Source organism: Malus sylvestris, chromosome 12 (assembly GCF_916048215.2).
Source record: "Malus sylvestris chromosome 12, drMalSylv7.2, whole genome shotgun sequence".
NCBI classification, from domain to species: domain Eukaryota; kingdom Viridiplantae; phylum Streptophyta; class Magnoliopsida; order Rosales; family Rosaceae; genus Malus; species Malus sylvestris.
Genome location: NC_062271.1, coordinates 14,895,370 through 14,905,571, shown reverse-complemented (window position 1 = coordinate 14,905,571; position 10,202 = coordinate 14,895,370). Strand labels below are relative to the sequence as shown.

General features: G+C 38.1%; 2 pseudogenes; both read right to left on the bottom strand.

Moving 5' to 3' along the window:
- Window positions 1-2,115: 2,115 nt before the first annotated feature.
- Window positions 2,116-5,346, bottom strand: LOC126593794 (cytochrome P450 76A2-like; annotated as a pseudogene).
- Window positions 5,347-5,369: 23 nt separating this feature from the next.
- LOC126592177 (cytochrome P450 76A2-like) lies at window positions 5,370-9,791 on the bottom strand (annotated as a pseudogene).
- Between the last annotated feature and the right edge of the window lie 411 nt (window positions 9,792-10,202).

The window sequence follows — 10,202 nt, the reverse complement described above, 5'->3', positions numbered from 1 at the left end:
CGTGCCTATACATCCATTACTCTGTCAAAAGCAAAAGTATCCCATATCAGCAGGGTCGAACGTATTCTAGATTTGATTGACTTGTTTTGACCCTTAAATTCTTCAGTCGGCCTTATACTCTGGAGGAAACCAGAAAACCCTCCAGCTCAGTTCAAGAATAAGCCTGTGGAAAGTTACTTCTTCAAAAGCAAAAGTATCCCATATCATCTATTCTCATTTTTCTTCTCTTTATCCTTCATGCTGCTGCAAGATGGGGAGAAGGTGAACAATCAGCCGGAGCTCTGATTGCTTACCTTGTCTGTCACCTCTTTCAGCAGATCCCCTAGCTCAGCGACTTGGGGGACTCCTACTACATGGTTTGTATCGCGCTTGACCAAGCCTGAAACTACAAGTAAGCTTCAAGTGAAATTGATACATTACCTTGTGCATCTCCACCAGTTAAAGATACCACCCCTGGATGGAGGAAGAGTACTTCCAGAGAAGCTGCCACATCTACCTATGAGACAGATAAGGCAAGTCAAGATGATACCACACTCCGATACTTAGAAGTTTCGTGATTACGAGATCATTCTCCCACAATATTTCCTAATGTCATTTGTACTCTAATGTCATTTGTACTAAATCATTCACTTGTACTCACTAAAGGAGAGCTTAAACCTATGTACTTGTGTAAACCCTTCACAATTAATGAGAACTCTTCTATTCCGTGGACGTAGCCAATCTGGGTGAACCACGTACATCTTGTGTTTGCTTTCCTATCTCTATCCATTTATATACTTATCCACACTAATGACCGGAGCAATCTAGCGAAGATCACAAAAAGCGACCGTTTTCGCTACCTAGGATCTATCTTGCAAGAGAACGGAGAATTAGATGGAGATCTCAACTATAGAATACGAGCTGGATGGATGAAGTGTAAGAGTGCATCCGGCGTGTTGTGTGATCGTCGTAGGCCACTGAAGCTCAAGGGAAAATTTTATAGGATGGCAATAAGGCCAGCGATGTTGTATGGCACAGAATGTTGGGCGGTGAAACATCAACACGTACACAAAATGGGTGTAGCGGAGATGAGGATGCTTCGTGGGATGTGTCGGCACACGAGAAAGGATAAGATTGAGAATGAGGATATCCGAGGTAAAGTAGGAGTAGCCGAAATTGAAGGAAAGATGAGAGAAAATCGGTTCCGGTGATTTGGACATGGGCAAAGAAGGCCGACTGACGCTCCGGTTCGAAGATGTGACTACGGGATAGAGGTTCAAGGCCGAAGGGGTAGAGGAAGACCTAGGAAAACTTTGGAAGAGACTCTAAGAAAAGGCTTAGAGTACTTGGATCTAACGGAGGACATGACACAAAACCGAGCGCAATGGCGTTCTAGGATTCATATAGCCGACCTCACTTAGTGGGAAAAGGCTTTGTTGTTGTTGTTGTTGTTGTTGTCTCCTCTTTTTGTCCTCTGTTTTTCGGAAGGGTAAATGATTGCCACACTCCCTTTTGACCTCCTGCACTCCTAATTTTATCAATTGATTCTCATTTGATCTATTCAATCTAATGACACAAAAAAAGGGGAGTCAAAGAGGTGAAAAGGCGGAAATCACTCCTCTTTTGGTAATAGTATCAATGAATTATGTTCTTCATATGTATCAAAGGTCAGAAATTGTCTATGTGTTGATCACGTCGTCCCTATTGTTTGGGCCCTTACCAACTACAAGGAAAAATCTAGATGATTAACTTTTTCTTATGTAAATTTTTAATCAAAAACCATGCCTGATCAATCAATTGATCTTTTTCTACACAATGATTCTTCAATAATGCCATAGAACTTACTTCTTTAAGACTCCCCCCCCCCCAAAAAAAAAAAAAAAAAAAAAAAAAAAAAAGAAAACTTACAGCTTTCACACATTTTGTAATACAACGTTGTTTGTAGCACATAGTTGAGCAACAATTTGACATAATACAATACTATTAGCATTATCGTTTGAATCATCAAATTCATTCACCAAATTTGTTTACAAATTAGGTGGGGCAATGCTTGCGTTAGTATTTTACGTAATTTGAATTAGTGAAACAACAACAACAAAGCCTTTTCCCACTAAGTGGGGTCGGCTATTTTTTGAATTAGTGAAACACTGTCACATTATTCAATGAATACGTTTGACATTCGGTATGATATTTCAATATTAAACAAGTCGATTAAGATCACTCATTCAAGAACACCAAATTGTTGTCTAGCATCAATCATAGTTTCTCTAGTAACATTTGCATCCCCAACTTCCTAAGGCACTGCTAGCAATGGCTCAGATTTTGTCATTGTTATCCCCAACTTGTCCTTCCAATCCATAGTTTCTCTAGTAATATTTGCGTCAAGTGACCAATCAAATCGTTGAAGCAACATCCCCAATGTAAGATGCAGCATTCTATGAGCCAGAGGAATACCTGCACACATTCTTCTCCCAGCTCCAAATGGAATCAACTCATAATTCTGCCCCTTATAATCAGTCTTTGAGCCTACGTGTTAAGACCTAGCTACGTCTTCGAGAGATTGCACAGAGAGAGTACAGAGAACATTCACAATTTCATTCATATCTCAACTTCCTTTACAATTCGTTATATGTAGTAAGTTCTAACAAACAACCCACCCAACTAACTCTCATCCAACTATTACCAACAGAACCAACAGAATTATGCCATCTGTCACAGACTCCTAACACTACGAACCTCTCGGGCTTAGACGACATCGGCTCTTCACGCCACACATCTCGATCTCTTCCAATTGCATAAGCATTCACAAACACCTGTGTGTCTTTGGGTGCAAAGGACCCCATGAATCTGGTGTCATGCATTGCCTTTCTTGGTACTAGGAATGGAATTGGTGGATGCAATCTTAGCGTTTCGTTGATTATGCCCTGCAAGTATGGAAGATTGTCAATATCACTCTCTTCAATCTTTCTGCTCGGACATATTACTTGAGTGAGCTCGGTTTTCGCCTCAATTAGTGTTGCTGGGTTGCATAACAGCTCGGTCAATGCCCATTCTGTGGTGCTGCTTGTTGTTTCCAAACCAGCCCGAAATATTTCCTGCACCGGACCACACATTTTAAATTTTTTCACTATTCAGGCTTGAGAAGTGAAATGTGAAGGGTAATTACAGTTCTCTTGCGAGATAGACGAGTATGTATATTGCAAAACTGTGAATCTGGATCACACGTTAACACAAGAATCAACCTGATGAATAGTACAGCATTTTAAAGAAATTTGAAGGTTTAAGGGCTAAAAAGAGAACTTACCAGTATGAAAATAATGAGATCATGATCAGAAATTTTAGCCAGTTTGTCAATTCCGTCTCCTTCAAATTCAAGCAACACATCCAAGAAGTCCATAGTTTTCTCTCCACCTACGTCCCTCTCTTGGATGCGTTCCTTGAAAAACTTAGAGGCAATTTGTATAGCTTTTCCAAGCTCCCTTTTCATCTTCCTCTTCAAGCCTTGCTGTTAGGGTAAAATTGGCAATCCCTGACAAAATGCCTGAGTCTATAATAGCTTAGACTTGTTACATATTTACAATTGTAATAGTTTTAGCCTAGGGAGGTTTCTCACACTTTCAATGCGAAGATGTTACCAAAACGCGATAATCATTCAGGTACGTTTGCATGCATGCATCCAACTACATTCATCCATATCCATATATTATTGTATTTGGGTTAGGACTTTTATTCTTGTGTGTTTTACTTTTCTAGAATCAAATTATCCTGTCTTTCAAACCGTGTGATAAAACTGGTTTTTCAAAACTTGTTTTCAAATCTTATCTGTTTGCATGAGGAGTTATCTGATTGCATGTTGGTAGAATTGTTAAACTACATGGATTGCTTTGTAGTACTTATCAGATAAAGGATAAAGGGTCAATGCTTTTGCATATATATATATGGGAAGTCAGGAACGTGAAAAGGTGAGCCAAATAAGCATGAAAAACTGATTTTATTGAATAGAATTGTTAGAAACATCAGTTTGGGTTTTGTGTGCATTGAAAACCAATTTAAATACGGCTGTTGCTTGTGGTTCGAAGGGCATGAGTTTTTAATAGAAAATGTTATTTTTCATGCTGGTTTTCTTGAGGTTTTAAATTGAATATCAATTATGGAAATGAGCTTTGTGATTTTCGTAATTGATTGTTTTTCAAACAAACACTTCATCATATAAACATTCTGCATGATCGAGTTAGCATCCTGCAAAGTTCGAGGGAAAGGTGATTGACGGCTGCGTTAGTGTCGTGCCACTTCAACTCGAAGACTGAAGAAAGATCGAGTAGCAAAGCGCGGAGACAAAGCTGCCAACTGGTATGAGTGTCTAGTTGATGAGTTTTGTAAGTCTTTATGTATTCTTTCTTTCTTAGTGCTTCCTGGCTTGGTAGCCCGAGGATTTTCCCAGTGGTGGGTTTTGCCTCGTAAAATCCTACATCCCGTGTGCACATTTTATTTATCTTTATAATTGCATATGTGTAGGATAGTTTATATGTGATGTGAATGTGGATTAATTTGAGAACTGAAAATTAAATTGAAATTTGAATTGGACTTTTAAATTGGAACCTATTCAACCCCCTTTAGGTTAAACTAGTACCATCCTAGAACTTTCACTTGCGGATCAAGCCACCTCAGCCATGGAAAGAAATCTACCACGTTGGCATTCCCGTTCCATTCCATCAGTCCTTTCATTTCCTTAAAAACTCCAACCCTTCTTCCGAATTCGTATCCACCAAGTCCCTAGACAACATGAGGTTGCCAAGAAGGTTGAAAGTCATAAGAAACACGAAACGCGCCACGTGAACGCCACGCCCTTCTTCGACTTTGGAGGCTTCCTCTTCAACGCACAACTGCATGTTGTCTATGCACTTTCTTCGTATGAAAGCAGTCTCGTTGATGCGCTTGTTTGCCACCATCTCCACTGTCACTAACCGCCTCATCACGCGCCAATGTGTGCCGTACGGAGCTCAGTGAGCCTTTGAGGTAGTCATAAACTCTTGCGGTTTCGTTTATTGTGCGCTCTTCAAATGAGAGGTCATGGTTCTTGAAAAAGTCTGCAGCTGCCTTGGCAGATTGAATTGACAATGTTTCTCACACCAAGTGTGAGCCAAATTACAGGGCCAAACTTTTGTCCTAGGTCAGTGAGAGTCCTGTGTGGCATTGTGCCGAGGTCGAGCATGTTGCCGAGTACAGGCCATCCTTTTGGTCCGGAGGAAGCCGATGGGGACCCAATTTCGATGATCTCCAGCAGATCAAGAAGAGCAGAGCTGGTGAAAAGAAGATGATAAAACATACAAGAAAACTCCACTCGCTTAAGTTGAAGAAATGAAGCATTGTAACGTTTTTGTCTCTAAAAATCAGCAGTATTGTGTGCAAGTGCAAAGCATGAAGGAAACTTTATTTGCATTTGTATTCTCGTGAGCAGAGTGGGCAAAGTTTTCTGTCAATTTTTAGATAGATCTTAAGGGAAAGTCTAAAAATATTAGCCGTTGGATTAGTGTTTAGTTATGGTAATAATGAGTATTATTGAATTTATTACGATCTGTTCTTTAGCTGTGATGTAATATTTTACTCAGTTTTTAGAATTTGTATTGTTATTTTTTTGTCAAATGATAGACTTATTAGATTAGATGTTAGATTAGGGAGCCGACGGAGTTCGAACCCATGTTGTGGTGTAAAGGCAACATTCTTTCCAACCATTGTATTGTTATTAGATTATGTCAAAAATAACACAATTACTTTAGAGGTTTGAACTTTGAAGTTTTGTTATACATCTACCAACAGGTGATCTTGAAATGGCAACATATAATTGGATATATCCCTTGGACTTTGAGAACGCATTTGGTCATTAAGGACAAGGACAACCCAGTTAACAAAAACAAAAGAGTGCAGAAACATAAAACGATAGTGCAGAAATCATTTTCTCAAGATAGTCCTTGAGATAATATATAATTAGTTATGCAAGTAATGTGACATTTTTTCTTCATTTGTACACATGTGAGATCACTTTGAACTTGATTTTTTTTTTTTTATAGGTAAGACGGTAACTTATCACCGGTCACATCATTATTTTTAACAAATACGATTGAATAATTTGCCACTAGTACTATGGTCTAACGATATTCTTCTTTACTTGTAAGTAAGACGTATTAGGTTCGATTCTCGCTAAATGCGAACTTAAACCTCATTATTGCTAGCCTATTGTAAGGCTTATTCCATCCTCCATCTTTTATTGTAGATAATATCGTTCGTTAAGGAAAAGGAAAAAAAAAAAAACGATCGTAAACTATGGCCCGCCACACCATTTGGCCAAGTGTTGAGTGACGGCTCAGACTTCCTCATTGTTATCCCTAACTTGTCCTTCCAATCAATGTTGCCTCTAGTAACATCTCCACCAAGTTCCCAGTCAAATTGGTGAAGGAACATCCCCAAAGTGAGATGCAACATTCTATGAGCTAGTGGCAACCCTGCACAAACTCTTCTTCCACTTCCAAATGGAATGAACTCAAAATGTTGACCCTTACAGTCCCATTTCGTGCCTATGAACCTCTCCGGCTTAAACAATGCCGGCTCATCATCCCACACGTCGGGGTTCTCTTCCGATTGCATAAGCATTCACAAAAACTAGCGTGTTTTTGGGTATAAAGTAGTCCATGAATTTGGTTTCCTCCATAGCCTTTCTTGGTATTAGGAATGGGATTGGTGGATGCAATCTCAGTGTTTCTTTAATTATACCCTGCAAGTATGGAAGCTTTTCAATGTCACCCTCCTCAACCTTTCTGCAGCTTGGACCTATCACTTGAGTGAGCTCAGCTTTGGCCTTGATTAATTTCTCCGGGTTGCATAGCAGCTCGGTCAGTGCCCATTCTATTGTGCTGCTCGTCGTTTCCGAGCAAGCCAGAAATATTTCCTGTTCAACAGAAGTATAAGTCTACGAATTCTGTGGCCACTTTTGAACAGAAAGATTAAGCCGTTTGGTGCATCTAAATCCAAATATGTGTGACAAAGCAAAGTATCGTTTCAAGAATGCAATATAAGAAAATAAGAAAATATGAAAATAATAAAAGAATTTTAATGATAATAGTCATCAAGCAAATCATAACATTAATTGTGCACAAGGTTAATATAAACAACTAGAGAGAAAGTAAGAAATACAACGAATTTGGAGATTGAGGCTTACATAAATGCAATGTCCTAAAAATAGAATTTCATCCCTATTTTGTGCTAGTAGTTTGGTAGGCGTTCGTCTCTCAAGATTCAACAATCTATAATTTAAAGTCGAAGCAGAACCTTATATATTCCGTATTCTCAAGTCACGATTCAAAATTTGACTAACAATGATAAAAAGACATCGGAGAAAACTCTACTTTTTCTTTCTTTATTTTTTTTTTAAAGACAATAGTTCTTAAGCATTTATAGAACCCAATATACCGTATGCCTCGGAGATGTATCTTTTTGGGTTTTAGGTAATTAAGTAATACACTTCAACAGACACATCACTAAAGGGGATTGCTCCCCTTACGGCACCCTTTGATACATAACTTTTAACACTTAATTGACTCTTATTTTTCATATATATTTTATAATAAAATATTATAATAATTATAATATATAAGTTCCAACAATCTCCTACATGAATGAAAAATTAGAAGAATATGAGAACACAGGTGAACAAGAGATGCATCGGGAAATATATCTTTTGAACTTGAACCTACCCTGATGAATACTTATCGGATTTACTAGTGAAGTAGTGTGTATAGGAGACATTGAACTGTTCACCATGTATGGTAAACTAAGACAATAACCAATACACATCTTTTATCCTAATATATAATGGTTCATAAGATTGTGTTCATTTTGGTCTTGGAAAAATCCCAGATTCATAAAACCTTTAGAGAATTTAGCCATCTCATTCTTATAGAAGCGATCTCACTTCTACTCTCACATAGGTGACTATTGATTAAGAATAGTCTGCTTTACTCCTCTTATTTATTATAAGATGTCAATGTCATTAAGTATAAATATACACCTAAAACTACAACACCTTTCTTCCATCATAGGAATGAGGTATATAATGTGTTAACTTCTTTAAATCATGCCCAACCAGTTTGCCTATTGAACTTAGACCATAGGATCTCGAATCAACTAAGTTAGGTTTCTGCCCGGCTAATCCATTAGTTATGTTGGCTTTAGCCTCATTCTCCTCGATGATCAACTTACTCTTTAGTCTAACCTTTAATAATTGGATCCAGTACTAGGTTGACTATCTTTAATCGTGTGCACAGTCCATCTTATGAAATTATACTTCATATGAGAGTAGTTGTTTTTCAATGTCAAGTCTTTAAAAATATATATATGTTAGGACTTTTGTAAGTAATGTGCTAAAACTTGAGCATATTTCCCAACATTTAAGGTATTTGTAGGAAAGTCCTTAACCTCTCCATAACTTAAAATACTCATTATAAGATGCAAACTACTATTTCCAATTTAGACATTGTGCTTTCCTCAAATCGACAAACCATCACAAAATTTAGGATTATCCTCTACAATCTTTTGAAGCCAGCATCAATGTAACAGCTCCCTACATGTTTGTTACATGCATTTGGATGACTTTAAGAAGTTCTAAATTATAATTGGGTGATGTAGAGCACATACTATGACCGAATTACACTAAACATATATTTAACCGAACGATTGGTCAAAGAATTTTATGTATGACATTGATACAACATTTTATGTGATCTCAACCCAACTTTAATATAATTCAAAACTTTAAGTAATTAGCACCAATTTTATGAACTTAATAGAATGGTAAGCACATATGGCTAATTAGGACTTGATTAAGGTATTTAATTATATACTCTATATTGGATGAAAAATTAAATAAATACAACTTATCATCACTTACCAATATGAAAATATTGACATCATGACCAGAAATTTTGGCTGGTTCATCACCCGTTGCCTTCAAACTCAAGCAACACATCCAAGAAATCCCTAGTTCTCACTCCACCCAGCTGCTTATCTTTCATGCGCTGCCTCACAAACCTAGCAGCAATTTTTAAAGCTTTTCCGAGATCCCTTGTCATCTTCCTCTTCAAGCCTTGCGGATCAAGCCACCTCACTCCATCATTCCAGTCATTGCTGTAAAAAACTCGGACCCTTCTTTCGAATTCGCGTCCACCAAGTCCTTAGACAACATGAGGTTGCCAAGAAGGTTGAAGCTCATAAGGAACACAAACCTTGCCACATGAACTCCGTGCCCTTCTTTCAGTTTTGACGCCTCCTCTTCTATCCACAATTGCAATATTTCAAGGCACTTTTTCCTTACGAAACCCGTCTCATTGATGCGCTTGTTCACCAGCATGTCAACCGTGACTAACCGCCTTAACACACGCCAGTGTGAGCCGTAAGGGGCTAGGGCTAATGAACCTTTGTGGTAGTCATAAACTTGGCTTGCTTCAGTCGTGGGGCGTCCTGCTAATGAGATGTCATGGTTCTTGAAAAGGTTGGCGGCAGCTTTAGCAGATTGAATTACCATGGTGTTTCTTGCACCAACTCTTAGCCAAATTACAGGACCAAACTTGTGTTTTAGCTCAGCGAGCGTCCTGTGTGGCATTGTGCCGAGGTCAAAACATATTGCCAAACAAGGGCAGTCCCGGTGGTCCAGGAGGAAGCCGATCGTGACCCAAGTTTGATGATCTCCGGGGGATTAAGAAGAGCAGGGCGGGTAAAGATAGGATGAAAGAATACACAAGAAAATTCCAAGGCCAATCCATCACGGTCAAGGACTCAAGAAATATATTAATTGAAATCATGCTTCACAATATCAAATTCATATGTATATTTACAACAAGACAAAAGTCCGTTATCAGCCCTAATGGAAGCATAAGAATTTCATAGGAAAAACATCAAATATGTCTTACAAGGTAAAAGAAGAAGATAGATAAAAAGAGGCAGAACTAGTAGAAGGAGATGAACAATACTGAAACAATTTGATAGAAAAAGAGCTACACAACATCGACAACATGACGAAAGCATGAAGAGTTGCAGCAGATTAGCAAAAGATGAAAAGTAACATAAGTGGTATAGTATCATGCAAAATAATGTATTTTTACTAGACAAAATCTCTAAATCATTGTGGACCCCACTATAATAATGATATAATAGCATAAGAGTACATAAAGAAA